This window comes from Camellia sinensis, chromosome 3 (assembly GCF_055761805.1).
Source record: "Camellia sinensis isolate YWXY chromosome 3, ASM5576180v1, whole genome shotgun sequence".
Classification (NCBI taxonomy): domain Eukaryota; kingdom Viridiplantae; phylum Streptophyta; class Magnoliopsida; order Ericales; family Theaceae; genus Camellia; species Camellia sinensis.
In genome coordinates, this window is record NC_138963.1 from 156117893 (window position 1) to 156144977 (window position 27085).

The 27085-nt window shown below is 34.8% G+C and overlaps 1 long non-coding RNA gene across 1 annotated transcript; it reads left to right on the plus strand.

The window, feature by feature from the left end:
- The first annotated feature begins 8098 nt into the window (after nucleotides 1–8098).
- On the plus strand, nucleotides 8099–26800 carry LOC145822845 (uncharacterized). Its single transcript, XR_014364668.1, has 3 exons — nucleotides 8099–8280; nucleotides 17182–17234; nucleotides 26486–26800. It is a non-coding gene; the product is annotated as an uncharacterized LOC145822845 (long non-coding RNA).
- The last annotated feature ends 285 nt before the right edge of the window (nucleotides 26801–27085 follow it).

Consider the following 27085-nt stretch of genomic DNA (forward strand, 5'->3'; position numbering starts at 1 on the left):
ATGCCCTTAGTAGGAAATCTATTAGTGATGTAGCTTGTATAGCCATCCGGGAATGGGAGATGTTGGGAACACTTGGCGAGTTTGATTTGCTACTGAGCGAATCTGTTGAGACTGCGGCCTTGTTTTCTGTTGTTGCGCAGCCTACACTTGTGATTAGAGTGTTAGAGGCACAGAGAGGTGACCTTGAGGTAGAATCCCTCCGAGAGAAGATCTCCAGTGGGAAAGTTGAGAAGGGTTTGACGGTGTATCCCGACCTGAGTGTGAGATACCGAGACCGTTTGTTTGTACCGGAGGCTTGCCGAGAGGAAGTACTCCGAGAGTTTCACCATTCGCGCCTTGCGGTGCATCCGGGAGGTACTAAGATGTATCAGGATTTGGGTCGCCAGTTTTGGTGGCGGGGTATGAAGAGAGATGTGGCTGTTTTCGTATCGAAGTGCCTTACTTGCCAACAAGTGAAGGCCGAGCATCAGAGGCCAGCGGGTTTGTTGCAACCCTTGCCTATTGCCGAGTGGAAATGGGAGCATGTCACTATGGACTTCGTTGTTGGTCTTCCGAGGACTCAACGGGGTAGTGATGCTATTTGGGTGGTTGTAGACCGGTTGACTAAGTCGGCGCACTTTATTCCTATGCGCGTGAGAGATTCGGTAGATCATCTTGCCGATTTGTATATTCGGGACATAGTGAGATTGCACGGGGTCCCAGTGACGATCGTCTCAGATAGAGATCCTCGTTTTACTGCTAGGTTGTGGCAGAGTTTGCAGAGTGCCTTGGGCACTAAGTTGACCTTTAGTACGGCTTATCATCCTCAGACTGACGGGCAGTCCGAGCGTACTATTCAGATCCTCGAGGACATGCTTCGGGGTTGTGTCCTGGACTTCAGTGGGACGTGGGAGAGGCACTTGCCATTGGTAGAGTTTGCCTACAACAACAGTTTTCAGTCTAGCATCGGTATGGCACCGTTTGAGGCCTTGTATGGCCGACCGTGTAGGTCTCCAGTTTGTTGGGCCGAGGTGGGTGATGCACCTTTGTTGGGTCCGGAGTTGGTTAGGGAGACGACGGAGAAAGTTGAGCTTATCCGTAGGAGGCTTGTTACAGCCCAGAGTCGACAAAAGAGTTATGCCGACCGTAGGAGGAGGCCTTTGGCGTTTGAGGTAGGTGATCATGTCTTTCTGAAGATATCACCTAGACGAGGCCTGATGAGGTTTGGGAAGAGTGGGAAGTTATCCCCTCGGTTTATTGGTCCTTTTGAGATCCTTGAGAGGATTGGTGAGGTTGCTTATCGATTAGCCTTACCACCGCAGTTGTCCGGAGTGCATGACGTGTTTCATGTGAGTATGCTTCGGAAGTATGAGCCAGATCCATCACATGTGTTGGATTGGACTGATTTAGAGGTAGATGAGGATGCCTCGTATGAGGAGAGACCGGTTCGGGTCTTGGATAGGCGGGATCAGGTCCTGCGTGGCAAGACCATTCCTTTGGTGAAAATCTTGTGGAAACATCACGGAGTGGAAGAAGCCACTTGGGAACGTGAGTTGGAAGTCCGAGAGAAATATCCGGACTTGTTTATTGATATGTAATTTTGTATTTAAATTTTACATTTTGTTGAACTTAAGAGCTTTTATATATGTCTTAAGTTGTGAAACATTGAAAATGTTGTGGTTATTGGAAGTATGTTTTGGAACTTGCCTCATATGGAAGTTGAATGTAACATTATATGTGTTAAGTATATTGTTGACATTGGAAAGTTAGTGCATAATGTTAGTGCATGTTAATAATACATATGTTTGTGATATGTCTCTTGTTAAAGGGATGGGATGACCGGTAATGGGTCGAATTGTTAAATGTTCAGGTGTAACATTGTTGTTTAAAATGAAAGAAAACTTGTTTTTTTTTGAAAACTTGTGCTTAATTTCGGGGGCGAAATTCTTTAAGGGGGGGAGGTTATAGCGATCTCAGGTTTACCCTTGTTGTACAGTGATCCGGACATGTGTCCGTGAATGTTGGTAGTTGTTTATTTTCTAGTTTGCATCCTCTTTACTTTGTATATTGGGTTATGGGATGTGTTGGGCAGGTTTGTTACAGGTTGGTTGTGTTTGGGAGCCTAGTGTTGCTGCCCAGATTTTTGGTCCTTCGCTCGAGCGAGGAGTTTGTCGCTCGAGCGAGAGTAGTGTTGCCCCGGTTCTGGACCTGAGAGTGGTAGTTTCTGGCTCGAGCGAGCCTTTCGTGGCTCGAGCGGTCTGGGTTTTTCTTCGCTCGATCGAGAACTTCTTGGCTCGAGCGAGAGTTTTCTGTGTCTGGTCGCTTGAGCGACCAATCCTTCGCTCGAGCGAGAGTGTTTTATATCAGCGGACAGCAGCGTCTAAAACATCACTTTTTCACTTCTTTTCTTTGAGCAAACCCTTAATCCGACACTCTCTCTCTCTAAAATTATATTCTCTCTAAGATTTGATCTCCCTAAGGTGTGAATCTAGCCTAGGGCCTTTGTTAAAAAGATAGAGGGCGTTGAGAGCTTCGACTTAATCTGAAAAAGTTTGGATTTGGAGCAAGTTGATCTTGGAGTCTTCATCTCCTTTTGGGCTAAAACTTCGAGGTAGGGATAACCTACTCCTCTCTATGGGTTTTGTCTTCAAATTTTGGTATTTTGAGATGTTGGGCTTGGTTTGGTAATTTTGTGAAAGTTTGGGGCTTTTGTGTAATTTTACAAAAGTTGGGGTTTTATTCATAATAAACCTAGATGCATGTTTGGCATAAAAAAATAGAATGATTGTTGAATCATTGATGAAAATGGGACCTAAGGGTTGAAATGGTAATTATGGAAAATGGCCTAATTACATTGTTTAATTAATTGGGATAATTAATTGGTGAGAAATGAGGAAATGAAATGTTGATTGAATATCCATTTGTGCATTTATTTTCTGTTTTAGAAATAACTGCTTTGGGCTATCGGTGGAGGATAGTCGAGATTGTTGTAGACAATGCATGATGATTAGGTAAACGGAAACTAATCAATGGAATGTGTCATGGAACTTGACGGTTGATAGAATACATTAATTGAGTGTATTGTGTGATTGTATATAGAACCAATGTGTTTATATACGTTATGTGTAGAGGAGGAGATAGGGGATGTACTCCGCGGTTTAGGGGAAGATAGGGGATGTACCTCTAAACCGGATAGGTATTGGGAGGAGATAGGGGATGAACTCCGTAGACAGAGCTCATATGCTTGTCTAGAGAAGTGAAGATAGAGCTCATATGCTTATCTTTGTGAAATGAAGTGTGGATACAGCTTGTATGCTTATCTGTGGATATTGTTGATATACATATCTGTTGTAGAGTGTGGATACAGCTTGTATGCTTATCTGTGGATATTGTTGATATACATATCTGTTGAGAATGTGGATATAGCTTTTATGCTTATCTGAATGTGAGATATAGTTTTTATACATATCTGTGGAAATGATGATAGAGCTAGCATGCTTATCTGTTGAAAAAGGGAAAATGAAAAGTAATTGGGACTTGTAAGTCATTGACATAAATATGTAATTTATGTGATTGTATCAGTGTTGACCAACTATCAATTGCTAATGTTTTAGTCATTGTCCATGGTTGGTTTAGTGTATTTCTACTGGGCTGTGGCTCACCCTATATGGGAATATCATTTTCAGGTGCAGGAAGCATGCCACCTCCAAGGACATAGCTGGGAGGCTAGTGGCGGGCATAGTTTTGTCGTTTTACTTTTGATGTATTACATGTAATTTCAAGCCAAGGGCTTAATGTGTAAACGAGTTAGAACTCTTCGTTGTAACCAAGTGTTAACTTGGAAAGCTGTAAGCCCGTAGGGCATTTTGTTATGAGGTTAACATGTAATACTTATGTAATGGAATTCTAATGAATGAAAGGAATGCGATTAGTTTAAATGTAAATGCATGTCTTATCTGATGGATTTATTGTTATTATTTTGAGGGCGTTACATTTTTTCTGTTCAATTTTTTCTTTATCTATACAATAATCACAATCACAATCGCTATCAACAACATATAATAAAGAGAAACAAAATTCAAAATTTTCATCCACAGATCCAAACAGTCATCGTAATGGAACACCTATACACCCACACACACTTCATCAGATCCAAATTGTCATTCTCATTTCCTTCTATTGGTTTGTTCTTCGAAGCGTTTCAAGGTAGGAATCGAATAGAGAGGCTTCCTTCGACATTGATGAACTGTGATTTTAAGAAGCAGCTGGGTGTCCTTAGGAATAGAGTAACTCTAACATTATGGGAAAGAATCAATGATGTTTTGATGAAATTAGGGTTTGAGAGAGACAAAGAGACAGAGACATCTGAATTTGAGATCTGAATTTGTGAATTGGATGATATACAAAATGAGGAAAAGTGAATGGAACCTGAGAATCGTTAGAGGATTAAGCGATCTCGAAGAAGAAGATGATGACGCAGAAGAATGGAACTTGAATACCCCAACCAGACTTCAGATCCGGCAAATACACATCATCAAATCGCACTTCTCTCCTCACCAATTTTATCTGTTCAAATTCTCAACAATGGCTCTCTGTTCAAAAAGTCACTCTCAACAGATCTGTTCTATAACAAATCTGTAATAGATCATATCAAAGTTTTCAAAAAACAAATAAAATCATCCACTATTTGTTCAACAATAACAACAATCAACAACTAAAAAAAAAATCTACAACAATAATCAACACAGATCTGTTCATTCACACACAGATCTTATTTATTTGTTATATCTGATGTGCTGGGATCACAGATCTGCTATAGATCAGCAGGTGAATGAAAAGGCCGCCGAAACCATTGTTCTGTCGCCATAACCACCAGATCTGAAACTACAAATTGACAATACTGATCGAACTAAGCAAGTGAACAGCTCTTCAATTCCATCAGGCATTAGATAAACACACATATATACAAGTTCAATCTATGAAAAAATCATAAATTGAAAGTTCAAATTGAAGCTCTTACAGATCAATGACGGATATCCATTTGAGAGTGGAATAGATAGATTCATGATTGTCTTGTCGATAAAGCTCTTTCATGATGGCAACAACACGAGTGAACGATTCTCTCTCTCTCTCTCTCTCTCTCTCTCTCTCTCTCTCTCTCCTCGATGTTCGGAGATGACAGATTCGATAGATCTAGATTTGGATCTGGATGTGTATCGTCGGAGCCATGCATCATCATGTTGGAGCGGTGGTGGCGACTGAGGATGTGTAGATCAACAGAGAAGGAAGGCCGATGACCATGGAGGTGGAGTCACCGAGGAGGACGGACCCATGACCTTACATTAAAAAAAAAAAAAAAAGATCTAGTCCACAAAAGGGACCCATGCCACAAAATAAATAAATAAATAAAAGGCCCGTGGATTATAAAAAGCAATCAACCCATAAAAAGAGATAGGATTAATTAAATTCTTTGGGTGTCCATGTATGACATAGCATAGTTTAAAAAAAAAAAAAAATACAAAACTTGAAAACTGGCCGAAAGGGACCAAGGCCAAGAACTAATCTCATCCAAAATCTAAAGAGGTAGAGAAAAGCGCCAAATTGTCGTGAATCACACAATTAAGAAAATTCACTTGTGCAAGTCACGAGGAGACATTTTTTTGCACATAAATTTCAACCAAATTTATGTTTAAATTTCAATTATAGTCAATTAGTTAATGGCACACATAAGCTTGTGATAGGATTGTTGTAGGTAATCACTTCCTAAAATGATCAACTTGATTCATTGAAGTGCACAAATAAAACGACGTCGTATCTCAGTGACATTATTCAAGATACTCAAATGACACATGGAGCCTACGAAATTTGTACTTATGCTGATTAACCATATCTAATTAATCAGATATGCATATTTGATTAATCGTATATCTGATTCATCGTATTGTTCCTTTGGACTTCATCTCGTGTAGTGTCCTTACTGTAGGCTCTACAAGTGTCATCTTTCATGGGGTCCACGTGTCATTTTGGTATCTTGAATAACGTTGTTGAGACGTTGTTTTATTTGTGCACTTCAATGGATCAAGTTGATCATTTTGGAAAGTGATTACCTACAACAATCCTATCATAGACTCTATGCGTGTCATTAACTGATTGACCATATTTGAAATTTGAACATAAATTTGGTTGAAATTTATGTGCCAAGAACATGTGGTGCCAAACTTTGTTTACGTTTTATTGATAATAGATGTTTGGTGCACTTATGATGGCCTTAGAATTGGACATTTCATTTTAAAAACCAAGATACTGTAATTTTGACTATAGAGGAATATGTATAAATTTACATTGTTTTGATTTTGTCATTGGATTCTAAGTTATTTTATTCAAACTTGTAATGTATTTATTGTGTGTAGTGTTGGGAAGTGTTTGATGAGCATCATGCAATGTTAGTGTCGGACATGGTGTTGGACATGACACTTTACCTTATTAGAAGTATCCATGTTACAATGCATAGCTCTAAATGAAATCGTGTTAACTATCATTCTAGAATTAAATAGAACAATGATATTTGAGCACAACATACCTTCACATATGGATATTTATCTATGATTTGAGGCACAAGATGCGATGATTTATGATGGATTAATCAAATGTAAATTGAAATGAAATATAAAGAAAATGGTTAATTAAAGTAATGAAATGAGAAAAGATTAGGATAATTAGAACATTGGATTTGTGATACTTATGCTCTATTAGATTTGGATCTCAACGGTTTCTTGCGTTTTGTTTTTATTTTATTTTTGATTCTTCTTGCAAAGGATCTTGGGCATTCTCTGGCTTGGAGATAAGGTGTTGTAGATAATTTTTTCATCAATATGGGATTTATATTTATTTATTTTATTTAAGGAAAGTGTTTTTTGATTTGAAACCATATGAAGAGTAGTCGTGGAATGTTGGTAGCATAATATAATTGATTATGCTTTAGAAACTTGAGTCTCTTTATTTTTTTTCATTAGTAGCTATTGTTTGTTTAATGAATAATTCTCTATAAGATAATCAAGAAAAGAAAATGGTAATAAGATTTTTTCCTAGTTTAGAACATTGGGATGCATGATAGTATGACTGTTTATAATTTTTATTGAACAATTGATTAATATTGGTCAATCCATCCGATAAATTGCACAATTGATTGGTGTGGAGAATCCTTCCAACTGATTCAATTGGACAATCGATTGGAGTGGCCAATTCTTCCAATCAATTAGTTAATCGATACTTTTGAAATCTGATATCTAATATTTGAAATGTGTATGAATTCCAGATATGAAGTTTTGTTAAGTACTTGGTATATTGTGGGATGAATGGTGATGCTAAACTCATGTAAGCACATTATAGCTCTGTAACTCATATTATCACATATGCAAGCAGTGGTGATTTGCAGAATGGTGGTGAGTTGTGGTGCATAGCTAGTGTGAGTAGTGGTTTGCATAGTAGTTTTTTTTTGTTTTTCTTTTTCTTTCTTTTTATTTATTTATTTATCTTTTTTATTTTTTATTTTTATTTTTTTTTTACTTCAAATGAGTTTTGTTATGGGGTAATGCTCTTCTTTGTCAAAAGTTGAGTATTATTTTTTATAGATTAGCCATGGAAAGTTAGTTTTCTTTTACATTTTTTAAGTGATCTCAGTAATGAGAATTGCCACTTTATCTTGCTATCCTTGAGAAGTGCTCTGACTATTGTGGATTTGGTGCTCCTTCATTTCTAAAGGACATATTTTGTGCTGGTGATTCTTTTGTTTTTGACTTCTTTTGGACATAGGAATTAACATTAAATGAGAATCTTTGGTTATGTAGAAATTAGTTTTTAAGTCATGTAGTAATTAATTGGCAAATTTGTAGCTAGCATCGACATTTGAAGAATGTCCTCATTATGCCTAGCTTTTTGTCCTTCTGCCTTTAGGTGATTCTTAGCAACTCAAGTTCTCTTTAATTTTCCTTCTCAAGTAAGCACCTAGGTTAGGAACTCTCTCCCTTACAATTGTTTATTAGCTCATCACTTTCTTTCTTGAAATGCAATGGGTTAATGAATATTAACAATGAACGGGCTAATGTTTTGAAAATTTCAGGAATATTTGTTTTCTAGACGAGCTTGGTACTATAAGTGGTTGGGCACAAAACGTATCCATATTGGAAGAGTACAGAGCAATTGATTGCACAATTGATTGTGTACCATTATCAGCCAAGTCTAAACTATACAAATCTGCTCCTAATCGATTGCACAATTGATTGTGAAATTGTAGTGTGAAAGGTATTGAATAATAGCATTTTTAGGATATATGAATTTAATGTCTGGGATTTATCTATTGGCCATGATTGAATTAGAAATAGAGGTTAAATTCCATGGTAGAAAGAGATAAAGTTTTGATAGGAGTTGTCATTTTTGTTTGCTGTCTATCTCTTGCTATGAAGCTGGTGAAGTATCATTGACATTTCTTTTTTAATTTTATCTGATTGTCACTTGGGATCTTTGGCTTCAAAGAAGTATTTTTGCTTGCTGGCTATCTCTTGCAATAAAGCTGGTAAAGATTAAAAATTGAGGCATTGAAACATTATCATTGACATTTCTTTTTTAATTGTATCTGATTTGATTGTCACTTGGGATTTTTGGCTTCGAAGTAGTTGTTTTCGTGTTTCTACTCTTTCAATAAGTACAATTTGTTTAACTATAAAAATTCATTGTCTTAGGCAGTTCGATGACTTGTGTTTCTTGAGTTCAATTTGTTATTTATTTTTTTTATTTTGTTTTTTCCTCTTTAATCAAAGAGGAAGAGTAATCCCAATTCAAAGATTTATTATTATTATTTTTTGTAATTGCAGTTAAAAAAAATTAAAAATTGGGCCGATATGTAATTATCGTGTTTACTTGCCATTTCTTGTGCATTTGCATTCGAACACTCGAACACTTATTCGGACCTTCTTGCATGATAGCAGATATGTAATTATGGTGTCCACTCGCCATTTCTCATGCGTTAGGGTTTAAACATTCGGGCACTTATTCGGTCCATCTTGCATAATGGCAGATATGTAATTATGGTTATAGCGATCCCGGTTATCCCTCTACTGTTCTGTTGTTTTCCGGATGCGGTCCCGTGGAGTTGGTAGTTGTACCTATCGTGTTGTCAACCTTTAAGCTCTTTTGTTTGAGTTTTAGAATGTGTTGGGCTCAGTTGTTGCAGGTTGGTAGAGCTTTAGCCCCCATTGTTGTTGCCCAGTTTTTGAACGGTCCGCTCGAGCGGGTCGTATTGCGCTCGAGCGGGGTTTTCACAGTTTCAGTATTTCGTGCCTCTGCAAAACTTCTGCAGAAGTGTTTTCTATGCTCGAGCTGGTTTCTTGTGCTTGAGCGAGTCGCGCTCGAGCGGGCTTGGCAGCGCTCGAGCGGGTAGTACCTTTTTGGTGTAAGTTCTGGGAGGGGAAAATCTACGCTCGAGCGGACTGGTTTTCACGCTCGAGCGGAGGTGCTTTATTCTTATGTCTTGGAGCTCGAGCGGGACTTTATGCGCTCGAGCGGACCTGGTTTTTGTTCTTGACGCTCGAGCGTTGTGTTCTCCGCTCGAGCGGGAGAGTCGTATATCAGTTGGCAGCTAGGCTATTTCGAATCACTTTTTACATCCGCACTCTCTCTCTTACTTTTCTAAAACCCATTTTTGAGAGCTCCTCTCTCTAGAATCTCCCTTCTCTCTAGGGTTTGATCTAGCTAGGGTGTTCTCCTTACCTTTGGTCTTTTTAAAAGTTGGATTGATCGTCGAGGGCTATCTTTTGATCCAAAAATCTTGGTCCTTGGAGCACTTTGGTTTTGGTCTCTTCTCCATCCGAGCTCTAACTTCGAGGTAGGGATAACCTACTCCATCTTATGAGCTTTGTCTTTGAATTTTAGCTTTTTGATATGTTGGGGGTTGTTGGGTAAATTTTGAGAAAGTTTGGGCCTTTGTGTAATTTTACAAAAGTTAGGGTTTTAAATATATAAACCTATATGCATGTTGGGCATAGAGAAATGAGATAAATGTTGGGACATTGATGGAAATGGAACCTTAGGGTTGTTTGTGAATTATGGTAATTTGCCCTAATTGGTTTAATTAATTAATGCATATAATTAATTGAGGAGAACGAAGAATTGAATTGAGAATGTTGAAATTGGGAATGTATGAGACTAAAGAGTGTAGTCGAATCTTTTATTGCTCATCTAGTTGAAATATTGATATATTATCAATGTGTGCATTTGTTTCCTGCTTAGAAATAATTGCTTTGGGCTACCGGTGGAGGGTAGTGTTGATTGTTGTAGACAATGCATGATGATTAGGCAAACTAAAACTCATTAATCGGATGTGTCATAGAGTATGACGGTTGATAGAATACATTAACTTTATGTATTGAACGATTGTGTATATGACCAATGTGTTTATATGCATTATGTGTAGACGGTTGGTAGAATACATTAACTTTATGTATTGATCGATTGTGTATATGATTCTGTGTTTATATGCATTGCTTGTGTAGAGGAGGAGATGGGGGATGTACTCCACGGTTTAGGGGAAGATGGGGGATGTACCTCTAAACCGAATAGGATTGGGAGGAGATGGGGGATGAACTCCGTAGATACAGCTTATATGCTTGTCTAGAGAAGTGAAGATACAACTCATATGCTTATCTTTGTGAAGTGTAGATACAGCTCATATGCTTGTCTAGAGAAGTGAAGATACAGCTCATATGCTTATCTTTGTGAAGTGTAGATACAGCTCATATGCTTGTCTAGTGAAGTGTAGATATAGCTCATATGCTTATCTGTTGTAGTATTGATATAGCTCATATGCTTATCTATTGGAACGTTGATATGGTTCATATGCTTATCTGTTGTGGTAGTGATATAGCTCATATGCTTATCCATTGAAAAGTTTGTTTGATTTGATATAGCATTAAAATGTATATCATCATCGTTTGTGAAGTATGGAAGTAGTTTATGTGTTATTGATACAGCACCAAAATGGGTATCCACCGTAAATTTTGAAAATGTTCTAGTGATGAACTGTAATCTCATCAAAATGTTTTGGCCAGAGTACTGAGCCCTGTTTTCAAACCCAAAGTTGAACAAGAAATGAAAAGTACCTTGTATCATAGACTTGGTTGTCATGGAATTGAAATAAGATGTAAATGGAGGTGTAAGTATCGACCATCTTTCAGTTGCTAATCTTTTAGGCATTGTTTATAGTTGGTTTAGTATATCTCTGCTGGGCTGTGGCTCACCCTATATGGGAACATCATTTTCAGGTACAGGTAGCATGCCACTTCTGGGGACATAGCTTGGGAGGCTAGGGGCAAACTTACTTTTGTTGCCTTATTCTTCCTTTTGATGTATTACTTGTAAATTCAAGCCAAGGGCTTAATGTGTAACCGGGTCAATACTCTCTTTTGTAACCAAGTGTTAACTTGGAAAGCTGTAAGCCCGTAGGGCATTCACTTTGTTGTTAACGTGTAATACTTTTGTAATGAAGCACTCTGATGAATTGAGGAAATGTGGATCTTTTGTATATAAATGAATATTTACATTGATGGTTTTAATGTTATTATTTTAAGGGCGTTACAATGGTGTTTACTTACGATCTCTCATGCATTGGGGTTCGAAATTCGGACACTTTTTTGGACCCTCTTGCACGATGGCAGATATGTAATTATGGTGCTTATTTGTCATTTCTCAAGCATTAGGGTGTAAAACACTCGGACACTTATTCGAACTATCTTACAAGATGGCATATATTTAATTATTGTGTTTACTTGCCATTTCTCGTGCATTAAGATTCGGACACTCGGGCACTTATTCGGACCCTCTTGCATGATGGGAGATATGTAATTATGGTGTTAACTACCATTTCTCATCCATTAGGGTTTAGACACTCGGACACTTATTCGGACCCTCTTGCATGATGGCAGATATGTAATTATGGCGTTTACTTACTATATCTCATGCATTAGGGTTCGAAATTCGGACACTTGTTAGGACCCCCTTCCATGATGGCAAATATGTAATTATGGTGTTTATTAGTCATTTCTCATGCAATAGGGTTTAAACACTTGGACACTTATTCGGACCCTCTTACATGATGGCAGATATGTAATTATGGTGTTTACTTACCATCTCTCATGCAGTAGGGTTCGAAATTCGGACAGTTTTTCGGACCCTCTTACATGATGGCAGATATGTAATTTTGGTGTTTACTTGTCATTTCTCATGCATTAGGGTTTACACACCCGGACAATTATTTGAACCCTCTTGCAAGATGCCAGATATGTAATTATGGTGTTTACTTGCCATTTCTCGTGCATTAGGATTCGAACACTCTGACACTTATTCGGACCCTCTTGCATAATGGCAAATATGTAGTTATGGTATTTACTTGCTACTTTTTCATGCATTAGGGTTTAGGAAATCAAACACTTATTCGGATCCTCTTGAATGATGGCAGATGTGTAATTATGGTATTTACTTACCATATCGCATGCGTTAGGGTTCGAAATTTGGACACTTATTCAGACCCTCTTGCATGATGCCAGATATGTAATTATGGTGTTTACTTCTCATTTCTCATGCATTAGGGTTTAAACACTCGGAAACTTATTCAAACCCTCTTGCATGATAACAAACATGTAATTATGGTGTTTACTTGCCATTTTTCGTGCATTAAGATTCGAACACTCGGACAGTTATTCGGACCTTCTCGCATGATGGCAGATAGGTAATTATGGTGCTTACTTGCCATTTCTCATGCATTAGGATTCGAACACTCGGACGCTTATTCAGACCCTCTTACATGATGGCAGATATGTAATTGTGGTGTATACTTGCCAATTCTCAAGCATTAGGGTTTAAACATTCGGGCACTTATTCGGTCCCTCTTGCATGATGGCAGATATGTAATTATGGTGTTTAGTTAAAATCTCTCATGCATTAGGGTTTAGACAATCGGACACTTATTCGGTCCCTTTTGCATGATGGCAGATGTGTAATTATGGTGTTTACTTACAATCTCTCATGCATTAGGGTTTAGACAATCGGACACTTATTCGGACCCTCTTGCATGATAGCAGATGTGTAATTATGGTGTCTACTTGCTGTTTCTCATGCATTAGTGTTTAAACATTCAGGCACTTATTTGGTCCCTCTTGTATGATGGCGGATATGTAATTGTGGTGTTTACTTACAATCTCTCATGCATTAGAGTTCAAAATTCTGACACTTTTTCGGACCCTCTTGCATCATGGCAGATATGTAATTACGGTGTTTACTTGTCATTTCTCATGTTTTAGGGTTTAAACACCAGGACACTTTTTCGAACCCCCTTGCATGATGGCCGTTATGTAATTGTGGTGTTTACTTGCCATTTCTCATGCATTAGGGTTTAGACGCTCGGACACTTATTCGGATCCTCTTGCATGATGACAGATATGTAATTATGGTATTTACTTACCATATCTCACGCATTAGGGTTCAAAATTATGACACTTATTCGTACCCTCTTTCATGATGGCAGATATGTAATTATGGTGTTTATTAGTCATTTCTCATGCATTAGGGATTAAAGACTCGGACACTTCCCTGGGCCCTATTGCATGATGGTAAATATGTAATTATGATGTTTACTTGCCATTTCTCGGGCGTTAGGATTCGAACACTCGAACACTTATACGGACCCTCTTGTATGATGGCAGATATGTAATTATGGTGTTTACTTGCTATTTATCGTGCATTAGGATTCGAACACTCAGACACTTATTCGGACCCTCTTGCATGATGGCCGATATGTAATTATCGTGTTTACTTGCCATTTCTCATGCATTTGGATTCGAACACTCGGACACTTATTCGGACCTTCTTGCATGATAGCAGATATGTAATTATGGTGTCCACTTGCCATTTCTCATGCGTTAGGATTTAAACATTCGGGCACTTATTCGGTCCATCTTGCATAATGGTAGATATGTAATTTTGGTGTCTTCTTACGATCTCTCATGCATTAGGCTTCGAAATTCGGACACTTTTTCGGACCCTCTTGCATGATGGCAGATATGTAATTATGGTGCTTATTTGTCATTTCTCAGGCATTAGGGTGTAAAACACTCGGACACTTATTTGAACCCTCTTACATGATGGCAGATATTTAATTATTGTGTTTACTTGCCATTTCTCGTGCATTAGGATTCGGACACTCGGGCACTTATTCGGACCCTCTTGCATGATGGCAGATATGTAATTATGGTGTTACTTGCCATTTCTCATCCATTAGGGTTTAGACACTCGGACACTTATTCGGACCCTCTTGCATGATGGCATATATGTAATTATGGCGTTTACTTACCATATCTCATGCATTAGGGTTCTAAATTCGGACACTTGTTAGGACCCTCTTCCATGATGGCAGATATGTAATTATGGTGTTTATTAGTCATTTCTCATGCATTAGGGTTTAAACACTCGGACACTTATCCGGACCCTATTGCATGATCGCAGATACGTAATTAGGGTGTTTACTTGCTATTTCTTGGGCGTTAGGATTCGAACACTCGGACACTTATTCGGACCCTCTGGCGTGATGGTAGATATGTAATTATGGTGTTTACTTGCCATTTCTCGTATATTAGGATCCGAACACTCGGACACTTATTCGGACCCTCTTGCATGATGGCAGGTATGTAATTATGGGATTTACTTGCCATTTCTCATGCATTACGGTTTTGACACTCGGACACTTATTCGGACCCTCTTGCATGTTGGCAGATATGTAGTTATGGTGTTTACTTACCATATGTCATGCATTACGATTCGAAACATAAGTTTTTTGTAATCTGGGTCCCATTATGAACTGATTATATATTTGGATTTTATCTTTTCAATGTTTGGTTGTTGAGTAAAAGTTGGAAAATGAGTCCCAACTGATGTATAGTGGCTAAAATAGTGGTTTAAGGTCCTCAAAACAAATATTACAAATCTGAGTTTTATTTAAATGTTGAAACAAAGTGACTAATATATGAAAGTTATTTACAAAATGGTAGTAGAATTGATGAAAGTTGCTGGGCATGGATATTCTAAGACCTTGGAGGAGGAGTGCCTTGGAGTGCAATACATACGCAAAAAGCGAACAGTAGTCGTGGAATGTTGGTAACAGAATATAATTGATTATACTTTAGAAAATTAAGTCTTTTTTTTATTTTTTTGTTAGTAGCTATTGTTTGTTCAATGAATAATTTGTTATCTAAGATAATGGAGAAAGGAAAATAGTAATAATATTTTTTTCCTGGTTTTAGAACATTGGGAGGCATGATAGCATGCTTGTTTACAATTTTTATTGAACAATTGATTAGTGTTAGCCAATCCATCCAATCAATAGCACAATTGATTGGTGGTGGACAATCCTTCCAATCGATTGGTGAAAGGATTAGTGGTGGCGAAACCATCCAATCAATTGGACAATCGATTGTAGTGGCCAATTCTTCCAATCGACTAGTTAATCGATGCTTTTGAAAAATTTCAGATGTGCAATCGATTAGTAAACTAATTTTGCTAACTTGTAGAAAAGTGATCTTGGATCTTTACAGTGCCTGTGGCTGCCAATATTATGATAAGATACATGACATTAGAATCCATGCATCATCTCTAATTCATGTATCATTACTTAACTAAGGTATATATTATGCCTTTTAAGCAGATTTTTATGAAAATTGTTAATCACAATTTACTAATTATCTAAGTGTTAATGTTGATTTTAATTAAAATTTGTCTTAAATGTAATAAGTATTAATTATTAAATATAAACTATTAAGAATATAGTAATCGTTATTTTAAAAGATAATTATTGAATTAAAAAAAAAAATCATTGGTTAAATTAGTGTGTTATCAAATATTAATATAATTTGTGTTAGTTTGAGAATTTTGGTTGTTCATTATATGCTATTATTTTAGCTTCCAATTACAGTAGAGAGTGAGCAAGCTCTTATAGTTTCATTGTACGGGAGATAATGTGAATCAATGAAGGTCCTGGTTTCTCTTCTTGTACATTTCTCATGAATAATAAATTAAATTGCATCTTTGGGATGTAAAGAATTCAATTAGAGTTCTACAAAAATGTCTTGATTTATATTATCATTGGTTAATTTACTTGTAGAATATGCTAGAATTTATGTTGGTATCTAACATAAATACTTTTTCAGTAGCTTTGAATTTAATTAGATGCATTTGATATGTTTTGTTCAGCCACTCTGGGCTTGAATGAACTGGGTTTGGAGACTGAACATGTTGAGATGTCAATTGGCAAATGGTGGATTATCATGGTATTATGCATTTAGCTCTTTTGTACTTGTACATGGAACCAGTATATTTAGCTATTGGATTCTTCAATTCCCATATCTACTCCTGTACTTGTATAATAAGTGAGGCCTTAACTTGTCTCATTTAGGCAGGATTCAGACTACATATATGAAATGTGATATTTGGTGATGGGGACGAGAGACTAGCTTGCTTAGAGAAATTTCAATGTAAACAGATACTCACATGCATGCATGTATAAATGTGCCTATAGATACACAAAGATAAAGAAATTAGTAGAATATTGATTGTTTGAAAAGCCATGCAAAGTTAGTAATTGAGTTAATCAGAAATTTAGGAAGTTTTCTCTTCAGAGCTTGCATGGATACAGTTCCAATAATAATATGGAAGGCAACTCTCCTTACTTCGTATGCAGGGGGGCAACTAAGGTAAAAGCAGCATGAATACCAATTCAAGGTCACAAAAGCTCCTTGATTAAATTGTGTTGTTTCAGAGCTTGCATGGATATATTGCTGTTTTCTTTGCTCATTTTTCATGACAATGGCTCTCATTTGGACTTTGAAAGCTCACCCCAGATAAAAAAGACAACCACATAGTGCAGGATTTTTCTTTAAGTAATAGGTCATTTGCCGTATGATCAATTGACATGGGATCAACTTTTATTATTCATCAAATTGGTTGGTTTGTTCTGTTATAAACTACATCATCAGACCTTAGAAAGTCAACCAAAGCTTCATGACGTTTTTCTAGATTCAAAATCAAATATTTGTTTTTAGATAATTTTTCATTTCTACTTGCATATCAAGTTCCTAAGATATTCAGGTCTTATTTTGATGATAGGACCTCCCTGATTATATCCCATCAGTACCCAATCCACTTCAGAAATTTCAGAGGTATTTGATTTGACTTTCTAATTTTTTGGCTCACCTTTATATTTCAATTGGCGTAATCAAGCGTGTATTAGAATTTAGCATGAACTTTATTCAACTGGATAAGTATTAATGCCATGTGTCCGCGTTGAATTGATGGGTGACAAATTATAGTGATGGTGAACAAGGTTCACAGACCTTGCTAATTTTAGTTGTTGCATTATGTTGGTACTACATTTCAAGTGTTGCTATACTAGAAGATTGTTTCTGGCATTATGTTTTTGATGCATTATAAGTCATTACTATTGTTGTATCATGGAGTTTTGGGTTTCAGTTGATGAATTAGAATAGGAGTGGCTTGCTTCCTTATGTCTTACTCTTGAATTAGAATATGTATTTCTTGGATGGCCCATCCAATCAGTCGACCAATCGATTGGTGATGGCCAATCAAATGGTCATTTGATTCCATTGGTCATTGTTATTTTGTATAGGATGCGGCCAATCAATTGTGTAATTGTGTATAATGCCCATTTTGTATAATTGATTACTAGTGGTAACCCGTGCTATGCACGGGCAAGTAACAAAAGGTGGTAAACAATACTAAATATGTTAAAAATTAATAACAAAATTCTATGATATTAACTTAGATAAGTACTTAAATAATAGATTTGATTGATCTCAACTAAAAAAAAAAAAGATCAGAGTGAGATTCTATAAATATAAGATAAAAATAAAAATAAATTAAGTTTGAATTTGAAGATAAACTATAAAAATATAGAAAGTGAAAATTAGATAAATCCTAAAAAAAGAATAAATTTAATTGAAAATCAAGAGTAAGAGTAGATCATGTAAATATAAGATAAAAATTAAAAAAAAAAATCAAGTATAAATGTGAAGACAAATTATAAGAATATAGAAAGAGAAATTTAGATAAATCCTAGAAAAATGAGATAGAGAGAAATTTAGTAAATATCAAATGAAGATTGAAAAAGAAAAAAAATCAAAGTTGAAATTTAAAAATTCAAAAATAAGATAAGATAAACTTGATAAGAAAAACAACAACTAATATAATTCTAATAATAGAAGAACTTGAGAGAATAGTAGTTTAAAAATTAGATAAGAGTAAAATGCCACCCATAATTTGTTAAAATTGGTAAAAAAAGAACTCAAAAATAAGAACTGTAGTAAGTTAACATTATATAAGAGTTAAATGCAATCTATAATTTTTTAAAATTTAAATTTTGTGTAGTTAAAAAATAAATATCTATGCTATTTTATTATACAAATTTTAACTCTATTTTTAACAGTTTTTGTATTTTAAAGCTATTTAATTACAAATAAAATTCAAGGATCACTTTTTTATTTTTTTAAAATTTGTTTTGTGTCTATAACCTATAAATTTCAACAACTTTCGTATTTTGAAGCTACTAAATAAGAAAAATAAAAAATAAAAAAATAGCATCACTTTTTTTTTAACATCTTAGTTTTATTTTTGCTTTTATGTTATACGATAATATAATCCTTAATTTTAAATAATAAAGTCTTAACTATAGAACGCGCATGACATAAATATTTCTATGGTAGTGACACGTGAATATAAAATTCAACAATCATAGAAAATAATTTCTTACCTATGATTTTTGTCTAAATACCTAAAACATATTTATTCAAATTAAATTTTAAAATTTTGATCATTAATATGTAATGTGTTTATAATTTCAACACAAACATAGTTGAATACTAATAATTTTGTTTATAAGAAATTAACCAAACTTTTATTGAAGTATTCCAATATTGAATCCAATCTGTTTAAAAATTACATGACATTCAATAATGTAATTGAAATTAACTATTAAATATTAATTAAGTAAAAAACATGTATATTGAGTTTTTGCTCTTCGAATGGATCCAAATGGCCTTATCTACAATTGGTTTTCGTTATATGTATATACAAAGAGTATTATGAGTTGAAAACAAAGTAATTTATTTGTATATTCATTGAGGATTTTGAAATCCAATCTTGTGCTTCAAATATTCCTTTATGCAGTTGACTTTTTACTGGAAAAGAAAAACTTATCATTTAAAAACTTAATCCTACTCACTACATATATGCAAAGAAACAAATTTAAACTCATGAAGATCTCAAATAAAAAAATAAAAATATAGGCAAAAATATTTTAGAGCTACTACATAATTAAGTTTATTTACATCCGAATTTAAATTGAGTGCTCTCCTTATATATTACAAAAAAATCAAACACACAAATTAATATAATTGAAGAACAAAATATAATAAAAAATAAATGAGATTGAATAAAAACTTCTTTCAATCTCGTGAATGTGTTCCAAATACTCTTCTCGATTGGCACAATTTTTCTTAAAAAAAATGGGTGAACTCCAATTGCATCACAAAACATCACTCTTTGTATTGGTCTTTTAGCCCTTTGTTGCCATTGCTACTTTTTTTTTGTGCGTTGCAGTTGTAAAATTTAAAAAAAATGAATAATACATTTTGGAGGTATAAGCGCATCTACTACGTTATTATAATTTCAACAACTAACTAAGATTATGAAGAAAAAAATTAAATACACCAAATAAACTAAAACTAAAACAAACAAAAAAAATCTGCAAAAGAAAAAATAGAGCAAAAAACATAATATGAGATTTCAAATATATATTTGTTTTCACATGAGAAAAATCTTGCATAATTGGTTAAATCACCTGTTTAATTTCTTTGCAGGGTTCTTCTCTTCTCCAATGTTTTTGCCCAATTTCATATTGTGATGGAAGTAAGGTTTTGAGATTTATAGCTTAATTTTTTTTTTTTTTTTGAAATATCTTTGAGTATGATATAAACTTGATGAAGGAATTTGAATTAGAGTCAAACTCATCTTTTATCTATAAATATTTTGAAAAAATCCTATCCATATTATATATATTCATGCCCTAAGTAATTAAAAGTGAAATAAAATATATTAAAAAAGTAGAAAAAATAGGAAAATAGAATGAGAGAAGAATAGATGTGCCACCTAGGAAATAGTTTAATGAGATGTTAGAATTGAGAATTTGGAGTTTTTTAAGAGATTTTTTCCTGTACGTTGTACTTGTAAAATTTTAAAAAAAAATGAATAATAAATTTTGGAGGCGTAAACGCATCTACTACATTATTATAATTTTAACAACTAACTTAGATTATGAAGGAAAAAATAAATAAATACACCAAATAAACTAAAACTAAAACAAACAAAAAAATCTGCAAAAGAAAAAATAGAGCAAAAAACATAATATGAGGTTTCAAATATATATTTCTTTTCACATAAGAAAAATCTTGCATAATTGATTAAATCACCTGTTTAATTTCTCTCCAGGGTTCTTCTGTTCTCCAATATTTTTGCCAAATTTTATATTGTCAAGTAAGGTTTTGAGATTTATAGTTTAATTTATTTTTTATTTTTTGAAATATCTTTGAGTAGGATATAAATTTGAAGAAGGAATTTGAATTAGAGTCAAACTCATCTTTTATCTATAAATATTTTGAAAAGATCCCATCCATATGATATTATATATATCCCTAAGTAATTAAAAAGTGAAATATATTAAAAAAAGGAAAAAAATAGGAAAATAGAATGAGAGAATAATAGATGTGCCACCTAGAAAAGAGTTTAACGAGATGTTAGAATTGAGAATTTGGAGTTTTTTAAGAGATTTTTTCCTGTATGTTGTAGTTGTAAAATTTTTAAAACATGAATAATAAATTTTGGAGGCACAAGTGCATCTGCTATATTATTATAATTTCAACAACTAACTTAGATTATGAAGGAAAAAAAAATTAAATACACCAAATAAACTAAAACTAAAACAAACAAAAAAATCTGCAAAAGAAAAAATAGAGCAAAAAACATAATATGAGATTTTAAATATATATTTCTTTTCACATAAAAAAAATCTTGCATGATTAGTTAAATCACCTGCAGGGTTCTCCTGTTCTCCAATATTTTTGTTCAATTTCATATTGTCATTATAGCGACCCCGGTCTTTTCCCATTTGATTATTATATCCGGACTTAGGTTCCGTAGACTCTGTCATTGTATAATTGTTGTTGTTGTCCTTTATTTTCTCATTTGGAGTCATAGGATGTGTTGGGCAGGTTTGTTTCAGGTTGGTTGGGTTTAGAAATCCAGTGTTGCTGCCCAGAATTTTGACTCTTCGCTCGAGCGATCTCTTTGTTTTGGTCCTTCGCTCGAGCCAGGATAGCTTCGATCGAGCGAGGGTTGCGTTTTGAGTTAGACCTGAGAGCTGAGGTTTTTGGCTCGAGCGAGCTTTTCTTCGCTCGAGCGAGTTAGTTCGTTCTTCGCTCGAGCGATAGTTCCTTAGCTCGAGCGTGTGTCTGATTGCAGACCTGTGGGTTTGAGTTCTTCGCTCGATCGAGTTTTCTTTCGCTCGAGCGAGCTTTTGTGTTGTTGGCTCGAGCAAGGCTCCCTTGGCTCGAGCGTAGATTTTCTGTGTCTGGTCGCTCGAGCGACCAAGTATTCGCTCGAGCGAGCCTGTCAGGTTTAAATAGGCAGCAGCGTGTTTCAGATCTGTTTTTCTTGCACTTTCATATTCCAAAACCCTAGTTACGAGTTCTCTCTCCCTCTACACACCTTCTCTCTTAGGATTGATCTACTTAGGGTGTGTTTCTACCCTAGATCCTTCATTAAAAAGATAGAGTGAGTCGAGGGCTTCCATTTAATCTGAATAGTTAGCGATTTGGAGCACTTTGGTATTTGGATATCATCTCTGTCTTCTCCATTTGGGTTGTTGTCTTCGAGGTAGGGATTTCCTACTCCATCTTATAAGTTTTGTTCTAAGTTTTAGTATTTTGATATGTTGGGGGCACTTTGGTAATTTTGGGGAAAACCCTAGTTGTATTAATTAATTAATTTGTATAATTAATTTAAGGGAATTGGGGAATTTATTGATTAAATGGTGTAGTTGGATAATTTAAATCACTCGCCTATGGAATTGTTGATATATTTATTTCCAAGTTTAGAAATAACTGTTTTGGGCTATCGGTGGAGGATAGTCGTGATTGTTGTAGACAATGCATGTGGATGAGGTATAACTGAAACTAATCACATTAGTTGAGTCATTAATTTTGACTGTTGAATTAATACAGACATTATGTGTATTGATTGTGTGATGTATATGTTATGTGTTTACATACTTTGTTTTGTGTGGGAGGAGATAGGGGATGTACTCCACGGTTTAGGGGAAGATAGGGGATGGACCTCTAAACCGGATTTTGTTTGGGAGGAGATAGGGGATGGACTCCATTAGCATCACTGTTATGTGTGCTTATCTATATTGAAGTGTTATAATGATACAGCACTAAAATGTGTATCAAACTGGAAGTATGAAGTGTTTTGATTTGAGCTTGAGTCTCATTTATTTGTTGATATTGGAGGAATGTGAATATGATATATATATAATTCACTGTGGTAAGTTTGGCCAGGTTCTGAGCCATGATGATAAAGTTGGAAAGTAAAACGTGTCTTAGACAATAGTGTCATGAGACTGTAAAATGGAATAATTGATTATCTTAGTTAACCATCTGTTGAATGCTATTGCTTTATTCATTGCTTATATGTGGTTTAGTATTTTTCTACTGGGCTGTGGCTCACCCTATATGGGAACATCATTTTCAGGTTCAGGTGATAAGCTACCTCCAAGGACGTAGCTTGGAAGGGACTTGGATTTCGAAGACTATCTTTAGTTAATTGTCTTTATTTATTAGTACATGTAAACATCCAAGCCAAGGGCTTTTCTTGTATTGAGTTAGAACTCATCTTTTTGTATCCAAGTGTTGGCTTGGAAAGATGTAAGCCTGTAGGGCATTTTATTCGATGTTACATGTAATGCTTTTATTTAGTAATACTCTGATGAATGAATTAATGAATTGTTTTCTTTAAATAGTGCATGTCAATGACATATATATAATGGGTTTATTTTGAGGGCGTTACAGTCATGGAAGTAAGGTTTTGAGATTTATAGTTTAATTTATTTTTTATTTTTTGAAATATCTTTGAGTAGGATATAAATTTAATGAATGAATTTGAATTAGAGTCAAACTCATCTTTTATCTATAATTATTTTGAAAAGATCATATTCATATGATATTATATATATCCCTAAGTAATTAAAAAGTGAAATATATTAAAAAAGAGGAAAAAAATAAGAAAATAGAATGAGAGAATAATAGATGTGCCACCATATTGTCATGGAAGTAAGGTTTTGAGATTTATGATTTAATTTATTTTTTATTTTTTGAAATATCTTTGAGTATGATATAAATTTGATGAAGAAATTTAAATTAGAGTCAAACTCATCTTTTATCTATAAATATTTTGAAAAGATCCTATCCATATGATATTATATGTATCCCTAAGTAGTTGAAAAGTGAAATATATTAAAAAATAGGAAAATAGAATGAGAGAAAAATAGATTTGCCACCTGGGAAAGAGTTTAATGAGATGTTAGGATTGAGAATTTAGAATATTTTAAGAAATCACTACATTTGGTTATATATATAGTATAGATTTATTGATGTTAATAGAATGAGTATGAGTAACTTGGTAAAGTGACTTGAAGGTTAATCCTTTTGATATCTAGTTTGAATTTCTAAGAGTGGCAAGTAACTGAATTTTACTTCAAAAATTTGCTCAATTTATTTGTTGGGTATCGAAATACCGTTGGGAGGTGTAGGGATTACCACTGGGAGGAGAGTAGTCCAGGGAGTGCTGGGTATCGGAGGGAGAGATAACAATTCAAAAATCTTAGATAATGATTGGTTCGAGAAACCATATTTGGAATAGGGAGATGTGAATCTTGATGATATACCAGTTGTTTTTGTTGGACAATCTTCACTGTATTTAATTAAATTAAATTCTGTTGTGTACTAAACAACAACCAGAATATAAATAAATAAAGAAAAGGAGAGAATTTTGTTTTGATTACAAAAATCAAACTCGAAATAAATTAAAAAAAAAATAAAAATAAAAACATATTTTATTTTGTTACAAAAAGAAAATTAAAATCTGATTTAAATAAATAAATAAAAACAGAATAAAAATTAAACAACTTACTTGGTTAATTTCTCTTGAATAACAATCTGATCAAGTCCAGTGTTTAACACTGTGTCCTTAAGACAGATTCGTCCTCTCCACGGTGCTTTCAGAATCTGGACGTCTATCTCCCAGGATAAAATGATCTATCAACGAATAAAAGCAGCATTACAATTTATTCGTTCGTCGAACACACTAAGTGTTTATACTCTCTGTAACAAGAACTTAATGCAAAATGAAGAATAAATTTATAACAGAAGATGGAGTACGAAAATTGGAGTATTTTTCCAAATGGGGGGGCTTAGTCTATTTATAGATGGATTGGTGGCTTTCCATTTTGAATTAAACAGGTACTGTACCTATTCAATTTGAATTAAACAGATACAAAACTGTTTAGGCACTGTTTGGTTTGAAATTCAAACAGATTTAGAGCTGTTGGGTTCAAAAACCGGAAGGGCCCTGTTTGGATGTACAGGAAAAAAAAACTCGGACCAGATTATTTCTGGTTAATTTGAATTATGGATTTTATTTTACCAAAAAATAAAAATAAATTCAAATGTTTTTGGCCCAAAAAGATTAGTATTGGGCCGAACAAGCCCAACCCAACCACGCACTCGCGCCCAGGCCCAGCCCACCAGACCGACCGGATGGACGGCGGCGCGCGCGCGTGTGTGGTGATTTTTGGGTCCAATGGGTCTAGCCCATTTTGCCCATAACCTCTCCCTCTAAAACACTTGGGTAACCCTTGGGCACACCCCAAGTACCAAACCCATGCCTTGTAAACCTTTTCAAAACTTCCCACAAAATCAATGTGAGACAAGCCATTTTACAACTTTAAGGAATTTCCACCAAAACTCCATTTCCATGGAGCACACTTTGGCTTCAATTTTTCATTCACTCGGTAATGGTTTTGAGCAACCAAATATACCACGTGAATCACAACGCGGCATAGAACGCGTTACCACTTTGACCTGAGTAAATCGACGCTCGGGGCCCACCTAAAAAATAGACAAAACTTGAGAAAAAATTCTGGTTTTGCCCAGAATTTTTCTACCATTTCCAACAGTTTTTACTTACTAGAGATATGGCATTCACATTTTAATAAAGTTTATCTATGAATATCATTTGAATGCATAACTTTTTAACTTTAATGGGAGCATTTGATTTTGTTTTAGTGGTAATGAGTTTCAGTTGTTTTTTTTTTTTTAATTACAATTCACATTGACATATTTCCTTTGGTTGGAATATAGGTTTCTGATGGATACTGTCGAAGCCTATTTTTGATCTATGATGGTGTTATTGATTATTTAAGGAAGTGGAGTTGGGTGGAAACTTGGAAATGTTGGAATTACATAAAGTCTGGATTTCATATAAAATTATTGTTGATGATGAGGAAGATTTTGAGTAATGGAAATATGAATGTTTCATTACGTATTAAATTAAATTGTTGATTACTTATATAATTGAATTGAACCTTAGGCGAATTATAATATTTGTACACTCATGCATTGCGTTGCATTGCATCCTCATGGTCTTGGAACATGTGTCGGATATTTTAAAGAGGTATTTGCGTAGATTTGAAAATGTAGTGTATATTCACTGAGGTGCCCAATTGCCTTTCCGTGCTTGATGCCGGTAAATATGGGGGGATATTGTTGAATATGTTTTGAGGTGCCCAATTGCCCTTCTGTGCTTGGTGGCCGGTAAATTTGGGAAAGTTGTTGGAAACATTTTGGGTGTTTAATTGCCCATCCATGCTTGGTGGCTAGAAAATGTGGAAAGGTTTTGAAAAGTAATGGGCATCCAATCGCCCCTCCGTGCTTGGTGGCCGATAAATGTGGAAGTGTTGTTTTAAAATACGATAAGTGCCCCAATTGCACTTCCGTACTTGGTGACCGGTAAATGTGGGAGTATTTTAAATACATACTATGGGTTTTTGTCACGAAAAAAGATTTTGCACGTGTAATAAAGGTCCAACTTTTAGAGTCAAACATGGGTTAAAATTGTACATAGAGCATTGGTTTTCAAAGGAAGTAAAGAGTCTTGAGCATATGGCATGGCATTGCATTGCATTATCATAATCATAATGAACATTTATATATTGTGTTAAAATTATTCTTACCGGGTGTAAAAGCTCACTCCCTTTTTATGGGTTGTATATTAAAAATTTCAGGTGATGATGATGTACCTCCACCCCGTTAAGAAGCAAATGGAGATCTAGATGGAGCATTGAAGCTCATTTTGATGTTTATTTGTTTATAACTATCGAGCTTACTTCTCTGGGATAGGATTATATTTTTGTTATAATCAAGGCCTTAGCCTTGAAAGATGTAAGCCCTTAGGGCACTTTTGATGTATTCTCTTTCCTTTTTGTTGAAATCTAATGTATGTAATTTTATGAGTACTTATTAAGAAAGATGTATTTGTTTTATAAAATTGTTATATTTAGCCTTATCTATTCACACTTATATTAAGAAATTGGGTAACAATAATTGGTTGGTAATTATAAAATAGGTTACAAATATGGAGGGTGACATTTATCCAATTGCACCATCCATTCTATTAGCCTTTACTATTACGTGTTGCCAAGTTAGAACCAGAACTTATCTACCTAATGTAGTCATGTCTTGCACCAGCACTTTATTTGTCTTGAATACACGCAATTCCCAATGTTAAAGGTATATTGAAGTAATCTATTAGAGCCAAATATTCATCAAGTAGCTGCCACGACAGGGTTTTCTACTGATCTTTCTTGATATTGCCTCCGGATCTA